We start from the raw sequence: 14488 nt of genomic DNA on the forward strand, positions 1-14488 counted from the left end.
GATTCACATCTGCACCAAACATGTGTCAAAAAAAGGGACAATGCATAAAAAATACCGCAAACAGGCAATAATCAGAGAAGATTGTTATTGCGCTCGTGGTGAGGTCAGCGGCAGAAAAAAACACAGCATTTACGCTCCGTGTGAACACTGCCTCAGTGATACATTTTTATTACATTTTTTATGGGTTTTAATAAAGAAAAATAATAAATTGCGCCATTTTTTTTACACACCATTTACCGATCCCCATCAATAATCTGATTGCTGTCTTGTTCAGGTCGTTACGATTACAGAGACACCAAATACGTACATGTTATTTGCTGATTTGTGATGTTTATTATTTTATAAAAAAGTGTAATAAAAATTACATTATTCTATTTATTTTTATTATTTTTAGTAATTTTATTAGAAGAAAAAAAAAACCCTCTTTTCCTTTCCCTCTAGAATACAGGACACAGACACTGCTTTATACAATGGAGCTCTGTGTCCTGTGTAATCAGAGGCTGCATTGTAGGTTTATTCATATAAAATCCTCACCTCTTACATCATCAATTCCTAGTGGCTCAACAGCTAGAGCAGCTAGGAAAGCTAGGAGGCTGCTGGACACAGTAAGCTGTAGTTTGCTGGTTCGAATTCAAGTTGGTGAACATAAAAAAAAATTTTTTATTTTTTTTCCTCATTTCTTTATAGTAGTTTTATGGGTACAAATGAATCTGACTCTTTCCTTCACCTACAAAGAGATGCAATATTTATCTGTCTGTCTATCCATGTATCTATCCCTCTATCTATCTATCTATCTATCTATCTATCAATTATATCTATCTATCCTTCTATCTATCTACAGTCATGGCCAAGAGTTTTGAGAATGACACCAAAATTATATTTTCACATGATCTGTTGCCCTCTGGTTTTTAATTGTTTGTCTGATGTTTACATCACATACAGAAATATAATTGCAATCATATTATGAGTACCAAAAGGTTATATTGACAGTCAGAATGAGTTAATGCAGCAAGTCAATATTTGCAGTGTTGACCCTTCTTCTTCAGGACCTCTGCAATTCTCCCTGGCATGCTCTAAATCAACGTCTGGACCAAATCCTGACTGATAGCTGTCCATTCTTGCATAAGCAATGCTTGCATTTTGCCAGAATTTGTTGGTTTTTGTTTGTCCACCCGTCTCTTGATGATTGCCCACAAGTTCTCAATGGGATTAAGATCTGGGGAGTCCATGGCCTGGACCCAAAATCTCTATGTTTTGTTCCATGAGCCATTTAGTGATCACCTTTGCTTTATGGCAAGGTGCTCCATCATGCTGGAAAAGGCATTGTTGGGCACCAAACTGCTCTTGGACAGTTGGGAGAAGTTTCTCTTGGAGGACATTCTGGTACCATTCTTTATTCATGGCTGTGTTTTTAGGCAAGACTGTGAGTGAGCCGATTCCCTTGGCTGAGAAGCAACCCCACACATGAATCGTTTCAGGATGCTTAACAGTTGGCATGAGACAAGACTGGTGGTAGCGCTCACCTCTTCTCCTAATAAGCTGTTTTCCAGATGTCCCAAACAATCGAAAAGGGGATTCATTTGAGAAAATGACTTTACCCCAGTCCTCAGCAGTCCACTCCCTGTACCTTTTGCAGAATATCAGTCGGTCCCTGATGTTTTTTCTGGAGAGAAGTGGCTTCTTTGCTGCCCTCCTTGAAACCAGGCCTTGCTCAAGCAGTCTCCGCCTCGCAGTGCGTGCAGAAGCACTCACACTAGCCTGCTGCCATTGCTGAGCTAGCTCGGCACTGCTGGTAGTCCGATCCCGCAGCTGAAAAAGTTTTAAGATACGGTCCTAGCGTTTGCTGGTCCTTCTTGGGCGCCCTGGAGCCTTTTTGGCAACAATGGAAGCTCTCTCCTTGAAGTTCTTGATGATGCGATAGATTGTTGACTGAGGTGCAATCTTTGTAGCTGCGATACTCTTCCCTGTTAGGCCATTTTTGTGCAGAGCAATGATGGCTGCACGTGTTTCTTTAGAGATAACCATGGTTAACTGAAGAGAAACAATGATACCAAGCACCAGCCTCCTTTTAAAAAGTGTCCAGTGGTGTCATTCTTACTTATTCAAGACTGATTGATCGCCAGCCCTGTCCTCATCAACACCCACACCTGTGTTAATGGAACAATCACTAAAACAATGTTAGCTGCTCCCTTTAAGGCAGTTATGCAATGATGTTGAAATGTGTTTTGATGGTTAAAGTTCATTTTCTTTGCCAATATTGACTTTGCAAGTAATTGCTGTTAAGCTGATCACTCTATATGACATTCTGGAGTATATGCAAATTGCCATTAGAAAAACTTAAGCAGTAGACTTTGTAAAAATTTAATATTTGTAGCATTCTCAAAACTTTTGGCCATGACTGTATTGTATCTATCTATTATATCTATCTATCCTTCTACCTATCTATCCATGTATCTATTTATCTATCCATGTATCTATTATGTCATGTAGCTATATATCCCTCTATCATCCATCCACCCCTCTATCATCCATCCCTTTACCATCCATCCATCCCTCTATCATCCATCCATCCATCTTTGCAGCTAAATAATCTGCTTCTGGTTTCTGAACTGCAATATAGAGGTCAAGATAACCAAACCTACCTATGTGTTTTTTAATACAGGCAGTGGCTCAGTGGTAGACCTGCTGCCTATGGAACAATGAGCTTCACAGTTCACGTGTTCGTGTCACGGCCGCCCCGATAATCCACAGCTGATGATAATTTAATTTATTCACTGCAGTGAGGGGAGGAGCCGGGACATCAGCTGTGAGCCGCGGGACTGCGGGACACACCTCTAAAATCGGGGCAGTCCGGTAGAATACAGGACGGTTGGGAGGTATGGTTATGGTATTTGTGTAGTTTGTATACTAGGAGATCCTGACGGGTGGTACCCTTCCCATTATATATAGAATTTATTGAAACCCTTCATGAAAAGCGCAACTCTTTAATACTTAGTAAAGGCTCACTGGTTGTATTGTTCTTCTTCGAATCTCATACATCAGTTATTTAAACATGTCCTAAAAGTAGATATAAACAAAATCAAACATTTGAGGCATAAATAATAGACGGTAATTTTTTTAACTGAGGGAATTGAGACAATATCACATGTATGTGTGTGGACTTTAAGCCATAAACCTCTACTGATCCAAAAGCACAATAAAAGTCCAATATGCTCAAACCCATATAAATGGCCACAGAAATACTATTTTTCGGAGTATAAGACGCACCGGACCATAAGACGCACCCTGGTTTTAGAGGAGGAAAATAAAATTTTAAGCAAAAAGTGTGGTCATGACACATTGTTATGGGGCGAGGATCTGCTGCTGACACTGTTATGGGGGTAATGATCCCAAATTCTCTAACTAAAGTACCCCATCCTGGTAATGATCCTCCTGCCTTGTATATGATCTCCATCCTTGTATATATGTACCCCATCCTGGTATAGCCCCATCCTGATAAATTCCCCTATCCTAATAAATACCATCTTGCTATATACCCTCATCCATCCTGATAAAGATTCCCATCCTGATAAATACCCCCATCCTAATAAATAACTAAATATTCCTCCATTCTCCTGGCATTTGGACTTTGTTTTCATTGTTTACTTTTCATTGTTAAGGGTACTAGCTACTGCTGGGTCTATGTGCGGTGACCGAACATGTGCAGCGCTTACAAGTTCTTTTCTACAAAGCATGTAAGCACTGCAATGAGGCTGGCCACAATTGTTGGAGCAGGGAATTAGGAGCCTCATTGTCACACCGGTGATTACTCACTGCAGTCAAAACTCTGCTCTCCCCAGCCTTGGATTATTTCTCTGAGCTGCCTCCTGTATCCTTTCCAACACTGCTGCATCCTCCTGAGTTTCCTGGGAGACACAGCCAGATTATGCAGGAATTTAACCCTACTATGTCCAGCAATGTCCAGATTCCCCAGTGTATCCCCAAGCAGCAGGGGGTTTATTAGGAGCTCGTCCCACCACTCCTCACCTAATCTAGGTTCTAATTGAGTTCCTGTCTAGATTCATGCAAGGTGTTATTTTGGCATTGTCTCTCCTGTGCTTGCCTACTCTATTATCCCGACCTCTCTGCTCCAGACCATAGATACATATATTGAACCTGTGCTGCCTGCCCTGACATTGGATAGTCTGACTTCATCTTTTGCTTTCACCCGCCTGTACCTCACAGCCGTATTTCTGACCCCCTGGTCAGCTGCTGCAGGGGCCTGTGCTGTCCAAGCCTATCCTCACCATCAGAGGCACGAGTGAATACCTGGTAGTTGCTTAGTCATGCCATTTCTGGACAATCCCAGCCAGTGGGTCCACGCCCACCAGTGTTACAATTTAATCAGACCATGAATAATGCTGACAAAGCGAGAACCAGGGATCCCCAGTCTAGTGCACAAGTCCTGTATAAGGAGGTCCGCTCTTAGTGTGATGCAGGCCATTAATGTGGTGGCATACCAGATGCAGGGTCTGTCATCCTTGTCACCATCTTCTTCTATGTTTGGCTATAACTCCTCTGGACAGTCCACCTCTCCAAGGGAACTGCCTGCTTCTGCAGTTTCTGGTGGATCTGCTAAGTTCCAGCTTCCACTTCCATCCTGCTACAATGGAGACCTCTTGGAGAGCTGCAGCCTTAATAATCAGTACAACATCAACTTCTCACTCCATGCTCATCACTATCCTTATGATCAAAACAAGATGGCCTTTATCATCCCCTGCTGTTAAGACAAGCCCTGGCCTGGACAAATCCCATCTGGGAGCGTGGTGGTGAGGAGACGTTCCAGACGGCCCAGTATGCCTTACGTTTTTGTACCTAGGTGATGGAGCTGGCTTGGAATGAGGAGGCCCTGGTGGTGACCTTCTGGCAGGGCCTGTCCTGTTGTTTAAAAGATGAGATGGCAGGCTGAGCTCTACCATCCTTGCTGGGTGCCACCAATAGGTCTCTGCTTCCATAGGTGGGCCATGGAACAAGCTACCCGTGTCTCCTCGTGCCCGAAGACTACCCACACTAGCCCGAAATGTCCAGTGCCCTTGCTAAAACAAGCCGCCCCTGAGCTGATGTAGATTGGCCAGGCTAAGCTCTTTATGCAAGAACAACATCAGAGGTAAAAGAGAACGTATGCATGTACTGTGGAGGCAATGGACATTTTATTCGCCAATGTCCTGTGACACCGGAAAATTCGAGCACCTAGGGTTGGATGGAGAGATGGCACTAGGTGAGAATAAATGCTCTCTGAAACAACTGACCGAAGGTATGTGGCACCCCTGAGGCTTCCGTCGCCACAGAGACATTGCACCCCAGCCAGAGGTATGATGTCCCATCCTGGGTAAGGAAAGGGGTGAACGCCGGTCCACAGGCAAATTTGCACTACACCATTGTTAGGTACACACAGGGACCAGGGACAGTGGCAGCAACCCTCCCATGCTGCATGCTGGGAGGGGCCGTAAGACCCATCCCTGCTCCCATAGGGTGGTAGCTTAGCAACTGGGGGGTGGGAGGAGCCACCCGAGAGCAGAGTAGAAAGGAAGGTCAAGTTTGGTCAGTCTGAGAGATAGGAAGGAGAAGGAAGGAGTTCTGCGGGAGGCAGAAGAGAAAGAAGAGTAAGGCTCTAGTCAGTCAGGAGCAAGATAAGAAAGTGACGCTTCCTGGTGAAGACCCTGGGACTCAGAGGGTCCAGGTGACACCAAGTAGAGAAAAGAAGGGATTCCAGGGCCACAGATAGCTTTCAGGCTCATGGCCTGTTCCACAATAAGATGATTCGGTGGAGGGATCAAGCTGCACACAGGGGACGGTCCCTAGAAACTGGAGGAGGAAAAGTCATCTCCAAAAGTAAAAACCGAGGCCCAGGGAAAGCTGCAAGCTCCCCGGGCCACAGCCCACAGCAGAACCTCTAGAAAGGGGGTAAATTACCGACAGGCAAGCCCCTGGCCCGGAGGCTGTAGTGGAGGCCGAGCCAGGTTCAGCCAACAAGGGCTAGGCTTAAGGAGACAGCTGAAGAAAGGAACACATAGAGGGGTGTACCGGCTTTTACCCCCAGATCTACCCAGGATCGGCGGAGGTCCCTGACAGTGGGTCTCAGCAGTCCAGAGGCACCAGTGTGCACCTACCAGGAACTGTGAGTAAACAACTTGAAACTGCACCCTTGGTGTTGCCTCTGTTATTTCATCTGCATAGACTTCCATCACTGCATAGACACTTACAAGCACCAACAGTGTCCCCGGGGCACCGCTCCACCTGTGGGAAGCAGGACCATCCAAGCTGCCATTCCATCAGCCCCGGAGGCCCCATACAGCAGCGGCGGCTTAATAGCCGCAAACCACAGGTGGCGTCACGACAAATATAAACTTTAATCACCCCCAAAACTGCAGCCATATTAATTGACTCCTGCCAGGGTCACGGAGTCGGGCCCAGCCACCACTGACGACCCCCGGACTAGTCCGGCCCGGCACCGGGTGTCCCATAGCCCTGAGGTGGGCGAGTCAGGTACCCTAGCCTGGAAGGAGACATCCCTCGCCGTGACTGCTCATCTAGATTCCGGCTTTGAGGTCAATTTCAATCATCTGAATCTGGGCCGTCGCCCTCCACAATAGCAGGACCATCCCTTGACTATTGCCTTTATTAACAGACAACTACTGGAAAAGCCTATTCGATTAATTACGCTGTCTGTCACGCTGTGAATCAGAGTCCTGCATTCTGAAACAAATTTGTTTTACGTGCCACCCAGATCCATGAATTTTATTCTCCTGGCTCTTTCATGGCTGCGTCTTCATGAGCCAGTTGTTAACTGGTCTACCGGTCAGGTGCCCACAGGTGACTATATTGTGGTGCCAATTTCCTCACCAAGGTCACACACAAGACTCCTCCCTTTGTGCCTTTAAATCTTGCTTCCTTCCTCGTCCATTATTGTGCCTTTGCAGATGTCTTTTGTGAAAAGAAGGCCGAGGTCTTGCCTCCCACAGCGCTTATGACTGTACTATCGATCTTCCACCTTGTACTTAACCTTCCTGGGCTCCAGAGTATCTGCTATCTCTGCCTGAGTCTCGGCCCATGTCTAAATACATTCAAGAAAACTTGGTCAAAGCAGTCATCCATAAATCTTAGAATCATAGAATGGTACAGTTGGAAGGGACCTCAAGGGCCATCAGATCCAACCCCCTGCAAGTGCAGTTTTTCCTAAATCATCCCAGATACATGTTTAGCCAGCTTCGGCTTGAAGATTTCCATTGATGGAGAGCTCACTATCTCCTGTTGTAGCCTGTTCCACTCTCTGACTGCCCTCACTGTCAGAGAGTTTTTCCTAATGTCTAATCTTTATCTCCTTCCTTGTAGTTTCATTTCATTGCTGCTTGTACTTCCTTGTGCTAATGAGAATAGGGTGGGTCCCTCTGCACTGGGACTACCTTTCAGAAATTTGAAGACTGATATTAAAGGTTCCGTCACACTTAGCGACGCTCCAGCGATCCCACCAGCGATCTGACCTGGCAGGGATCGCTGGAGCGTTGCTACATGGTCGCTGGTGAGCTGTCAATCAAGCAGATCTCCACAGCGATCAGAGATCAGCCACCAGCGACCCGTGTAACGGCGCTGTGCATGGTAACCATAGTACACATTGGGCTACTAAGCAAAGCGCTTTGCTTATAGTTACCCGATGTGTACCTTGGCTACGTGTGCAGGGAGCCGGCTTCTAGAAGCTGCGGACGCTGGTAACCAAGGTAAATATCGGGTAACCAAGCAAAGTGCTTTGCTTGATTACCCGATGTGTACCTTGGTTACTTGCGTCCGCAGCTTGTAGAAGCTGGCTCCCTGCTCTCTGCACACGTAGCCAAGGTACACATCGGGTAACTATAAGCAAAGTGCTTTGCTTAGTAACCCGATTGTTACTAGCATCCGCAGAAGCCGGCTCCCTGCACATTCAGATCGTTGCTCTCTTGCTGTCAAACACAGCGATGTGTGCTTCACAGCGGAAGAGCAACAACCAAAAAGTGATCCTGGACATTCAGCAACGACCGGCGACCTCACAGCAGGGGCCAGGTCGTTGCTGGATGTCACACACAGCAACATCGCTAGCAAGATCGCTGTTGCGTCACAAAAACCGTGACTCAGCAGCGATGTCGCTAGCGATGTCGCTTAGTGAGGCGTGGCCTTAAGTCTCCTCTCAGCCTTCTCTTTTGCAAACTAAACATTCCTAGTTCTTTTAGTCGGTCTTTGAAGGACATAGTTAGCAGACCTTCTACCATCTTGGTTGCTCTTCTCTGGACTTGCTCCAATATATCGAGGTCTTTCTAAAATTGATGTGCTCAGAATTATTGATGTCCTCAGTATACACATTATTCCAGGTGGGGTCTTACCAGGGCAGAGTATAGGGAAATAATCTTAATTATCTTTCAATGCTAGTCTTCATACATACCGAAATTTTGTTCGCCTTTTGAGCTGCAGTACCATACTGTTGGTTTATGTTGAATCTGGGATCTACTATTATGCCCAAGTCTTTTTCCCCTGTGCTATCACCTAGTTCTCTTCCTACCATGCTACAAGTGCATCTCAATAAATTAGAATATCAAAAAGTTAAATTATTCCAGTAATTCAATATAAAAAGGAAGCACATATTTTATATAGAGTCATTACAAACAGAGTGATCCATTTCAAGTGTTTATTTCTCTTAATATTGATGATTATGGCTTACAGCCAATGACAAACCAAGTGTTATCTGAGAAAATTAGAATTACCACAAAACCCCTGTAAAGGCTTCTTAAGTATTTAAAATGGTCCCTTAGTCTGGTTCAATAGGCTACACAATCATGGGGAAGACTGGTGACTTGACAGATGTCCAGAAGGCAGTCATTGACACATTCCACATGGAGGGTTAGCCACAAAAGGTCATTGTAAAAGAAGCTGGCTGTTCAGAGTGCTGTATCTAAGCATATTAATGGAAAATTGAGTGGAAGGAAAAAGTGTGGAAAAAATAGGTGCACAAGCAACCAGGATAACCACAGCCTTGATAGGAGTGTTAAGAAAAGGCCATTCAAAAATTTGGGGGAGATTAACCAGGAGTGGACTGCTGCTGGAGTGCTTGAAGAGCCACCACGCACAGACGTATCCAGGACATGGGCTACAAACTGTCACATTCCTTGTGTCAAGCCAATCATGACCAATAGAAAATGCCAGAAGCATGTTACCTGGGCCAAGGAGAAAAAGAACTGGACTGTTGCTCAGTGATCCGAAGTGTTGTTTTCAGATGAAAATAAATTTTGCATTTACTTTGGAAATCAAGGTCCCAAAGTCTGAAGGAAGAGTGGAGAAGCATACAATCAAAGCTGCTTGAGGTCTAGTGTGGTTTCCACAGTCAGAGATGGTTTGAGGAGCCATGTCATCTGCTGCATCTGCTGGTGTAGGTCGACTGTGTTTTATCAAGACCAAACTCAACGCAGATGTCTACCTGGAAATGTTTGATCATTTCATGCTTCCCTTTGCTGACAAGCTTTTTGGAGATGGAAATTTCATTTTCCAGCAGGACTTGGCACCTGTCCACACTGCCAAAATTACCAATACCTTGTTTAATAACCACAGTATCACTGTGCTTGATTAGCCAACAACTTCGCCTGACCTAAACCCCAAAGAGAATCTATAGGTTTTGTAAAGAGGAAGATGAAAGACACCAGACCCAACAATGCAGACAAGCTGAAGGCTGCTTTCAAAGCAACATGGGCTTCCATAACATCTCAGCAGTGCTACAGGGTGATCGCCTCTATGCCACGCCGCAATGATGCAGTAATTGATGCAAAAGGAGCCCCAACCAAGTATTGAGATCATTTCCTGTACATACTTTAGGCCAATATTTCTGAGTTTAAAATACATTTTTTCAGTTGGTCTTATATAATATTTTAATTTTCTGAGATGACTTTTGGGTTTTCATTGGCTGTAAGCCATAATCATCAACATTAACAAAAATAAACACTTGAAATACATCAATCTGTTTGTAATAATGTGGCGCCCTGGGCAAGCCAGGTCGTCACAGGAACTGCAACAACACACCCCACACCCCGGTTAGGCACATCAGCCGCACACACAAATCCTTGTTGCCTGCCTCCAGGGGCTAATGTCCACACCAGGTGGGGCAGAGCCAGGCGGTTGGCCCCGCCCATCGAGGAGTTCACAGTCCTGGAGGCGGGAAAAGGAGTTGAGTAAAGTGAGGGAGAGTGAAAGTGAAGGAGGGAAGTGGTAGTTGAGGAGCTGACTGACCGTGTCCGGGTACGTGGCCCGGGCACTCACAGCAAGGTTGGCAGACGGTGGTGGCCGTCTGCAGGAGAGGCCTATCAACGCGGAACCGTAGGGCTGGGGTTGGGCGGTGGCCCACCGGTACCGAACCGGGGAGCTAAGAGAAGCCAGCACCAAACCGGCAGGTCCTGCGGACCCCGACCAGGCTGGGAGTCGCTGTGACACTGGTCAAATCCGTTAGCGAAGGGAACCTCCGGGGTTTCCAAGCATCAAAGACCCGATTGAAGGCAACCGTCCAAACCGTACAGGGAGATAAAGCTACCACCAGAGCTAGAGCTCCCAGGGCCAGAGCCTGCGGGCAAAAGGGCTCCTCCGGCAGCTATACGCTGGGGAGCGGGTTACCGGTGGGAAGCCATCGGGACCGAAGACACACTACAGGTGCAGGGAAAGGCAGCCACCATCAACCGACCGGGGGTAGCCACAGCAGCCGGCTGCGGGACCCGTCCATCCAGCCATTTGTTTTACAAGAGAGACTGTGTTCATTCTTGGCTGAGTGAGTACCGCCGTGCCGTCCGGCACAGCGCTGCCCCCGCGACCCTGCACCTCACCTGCCCTGCATTCCTCCCTTCACCCCTTACCGGGCCCCGGGACCACCAACCCCTACCCACGGAGGGGGAAAACATCCCAGCTGCTCCCTAACAATGCTCCCGGGATCCCCGTCACCAGCAGCGGTGGTGCCCCAACCTCACCACGACCCGTGGGTGGCGTCACGAACTCAATCCCGAAACCAAACCAACCCCTTTCACTCACGGGCGAGGAGCGCCACTCGAGTCCCCGGATCCGGCCCACCGCTCGAGCCACCGAGCAGCCGCAGCAGCAGCCGGACCCGAGCCGCAAGCGCGGTCGAGCAGCGCACCCCCCGCCCGCGACAATAACTAATACAGTTGAACCTTGGATTACGAGCATAATTCGTTCTGGTAGTGTGCTCTTAAACTAAGTTACTCTTATATCAAAGCAAATTTTTCCATAGGAAATAAATGAAACACAGACAATTTGTTCCACAACCCAAAAAGATTTACTGTCCTTATACAAATTTGTTACAGTAATACAAAATAATGTACTGTATTCATACAAAAATATTATAGTACACTAATACAAAATACTATACAGTAAAAAACATATAAAAACAAATTAACCTGCACGTTAGCTTAGGCTGGGTTCACACGTAGCGACAGCGATAACGACGTCGCTGTTACGTCACCATTTTCTGTGACTTAACAGCGACCTAGTAAGTCGCTGTTATGATCGCTGCTTAGCTGTCAAACACAGTGACGCAGCAGCGATCATAACGTCGCTACATGTGCAGAGAGCAGGGAGCCGCGCACACTGCTTAGTGCTGACTCCCTGCTCTCCTAGCTACAGTACACATCGGGTTAATTACACGATGTGTACTGCAGCTACAGGTGCAGGGAGCAGCGCACACTGCTTAGCGCTGGCTCCCTGCACTCCTAGCTACAGTACACATCGGGTTAATTAACCCGATGTGTACTGCAGCTACATGTGCAGAGAGCAGGGAGCCGGCACTGGCAGCATGAGAGCGGCGGAGGCTGGTAACGAAGGTAAATATCGGGTAACCACCTTGGTTACCCGATGTTTACCCTGGTTACAGCTTACCACAGGCTGCCAGATGCCGGCTCCTGCTCTCTGCTCGCTTCATTTCGTCGCTCTCTCGCTGTCACACACAGCGATCTGTGCATCACAGCAGGAGAGCAAGAATAAAAAACCAACCAGGGCTGTGTGTAACGAGCAGCGATCTCACAGCAGGGGCCAGATCGCTGCTCAGTGTCACACACAGCGAGATCGCTAATGAGGTCACTGCTGCGTCACAAAAACCGTGACTCAGTAGCGATCTCAGCAGCGATCTCGCTATGTGTGAAGCACCCCTTACAATAGAATTGTTGTGTGTGGGATGTATTATAGAGAGAAAAAAAATGATGTATAAATATGACAATCTTTATTCTAGGACAATACAAAAAAAACCACACTCAAATCTATTCATCCCAAAATAAGAGCAGAACTAAGCTAAATGTGCGATAGCAATACTGCACAGGCAGATTACAGTACAAGCAAAGTGCTGTATTGGTTAGCAGAAAGAAAGTACAATACTGTATCCAGAATGCAAATTGATAGACATGCTATATACCGTGTTTTTCCAAAAATAAGACACTGTATTATACTTTTTTGTCCCTCAAAAAAAGCACTAGGGCTTCTTTTTAGAGAAACATGGTTGGGTGTTTTTACCCCCCAAAAAAGAAGACCGACCCCCCCACCTCCCCACTTCTCAGGAGACTGATACTTACCAGACCCGGACATCTGCATGGTTCCCAGGTCCTCCCTGTGATCTCTGGTGGTTGCTGCACGCCATCCTCCCTTGCTTCTGGCTGGCTGACTGACACTGACACACACACTGACTGCCACACACACACTGGCTGACGTTTACACACACACTGGCTGAAGCTGACACACACACTGACTGCCACACACACACTGGCTGACGTTTACACACACACTGGCTGAAGCTGACACACACACTGGCTGACGCACACACTGACACACACTTCATCTATCGTTGCAGAATACTTCTGGAGACAGGGAATGATGGGAGGAAGTCACGTGTCCGGCAAGCAGGTCCTGTAAGCAAGCAATCTTGCGCTCCACTGCACTGCCTCCCAGGATGCTGCTGGCTAGAAGAACTTGGTGTCCCAGGATGTGGTGAGTATGTGTATGATGCGCTGTATGTGTGATCCGATGTTTGTGTGTGCGATTTGATTGTGTGAGATCGGATGTTTGTGTGTGCGATCTGATTGTGTGTGTGTGAGATCGGATGTGTGTGTGAGATTGGATGTTTGTGTGTGAGATCGGATGTGTGCGTGTGAGAGCTGATGTGTGTGGGGGTGCGATCACGATAGGTCCTGCCGCTCAGCCTCGGGTGAGTGTGATTACTGGTGCCCGCTGTCTATAATGAAGAGTCCTGCAGTAACTGTAACTTTTTTAGCTGCACGGACACTTCATTATTGATCCGGGACTAGGGCTTATTTTCGGGGGAGGGCTTATATTTAAGCCTTGCTCCAAAAATGCTGAAAATGGCTGCTAGGTCTTGTTTTTGGTGGAGCGCTTATTTTTGGAAAAACACGGTAGTATATACTGTACTGTACAATGGTATATTGTATATAGTATACAGTACATATTTATAGAAAGTTACCTCCAGAACGGGTCAGTTACTCTTAATCCAAGCTTTCACTGTATATGTGTTTCCCTTTTTGTATTGAACTACTGAAATAATTTTACTTTTTGAGGCTATTCTAATTGAGCTGCACTTGTATATATGGTTTTTACATTTCTTTTTTCCAGATGTAGGACTTTACATTTGTCTGTTAAACACCATTCTGTTAGCCTTAGCCCAATGTTTGAGAGTATCTACGCGCTCTCTCCTCTCTACTGTTAGCTATTGCTTCTTAGTATCATCTGCGAATTTTTAGAGCTCCCCAATAATTCTGTTGTCCAGATCATTTATAAAGATATTATCTAGACAAAGGAATTATTTGGGAACTGAAAATCATCATTTTCAAGTGAAGTTGACGACTTCTTCATGTCCAAGAAGGATGGTTTCCTATGTCCATGCGTTGACTATTGTGGGCTTAACAAAATCACCATTAAAAGAATCACCTGCCTTTGATCTACAAACTAATTGACAGAATCTGTGGAGCGAAGATCTTCTCCAAATTGGATCTGAGGGGCTTACAATATGATTTGTATCCACAAGGGTGACGAATGGAAAACAACTTTAACCCCTTCACCATCCGACAATTTTCCGTTTTTCATTTTTTTTCCCTCTCTTTTTCCAATAAGTTTTTTAATTTTCCATCAACATCATAGTATCATAGTTTTTAAGGTTGAAGGGAGACTCTAAGGGCGGCTTTGCACGTTGCAACATTACACGTGCGATGTCGGTGGGGTCAAATCGAAAGTGACGCACTTCCGGCGTCACTTTAGAGGTCGTAGTGTGTAAATGCTAGATGATACGATTAACGAGCGCAAAAGCGTCGTTATCGTATCATCGTTGCAGGCTCCGACTTTTTCATAATTATGCTGCAGTGACGGTACGATGTTGTTCCTCACTCCTGCGGCCGCACACATCGCTGTGTATAACGCCGCAGGAGCGAGGAACATC

General features: G+C 46.3%; 1 protein-coding gene across 1 annotated transcript in view; it reads right to left on the reverse strand.

The window, feature by feature from the left end:
- PAOX (polyamine oxidase) overlaps positions 1–14488 on the reverse strand; it is a 97328-nt gene that overhangs the window by 19432 nt on the left and 63408 nt on the right. The gene's annotated exons all lie outside the window — the stretch shown is intronic.

The sequence above is a fragment of the Anomaloglossus baeobatrachus genome, chromosome 5, assembly GCF_048569485.1.
Source record: "Anomaloglossus baeobatrachus isolate aAnoBae1 chromosome 5, aAnoBae1.hap1, whole genome shotgun sequence".
Classification (NCBI taxonomy): Eukaryota; Metazoa; Chordata; class Amphibia; order Anura; family Aromobatidae; genus Anomaloglossus; species Anomaloglossus baeobatrachus.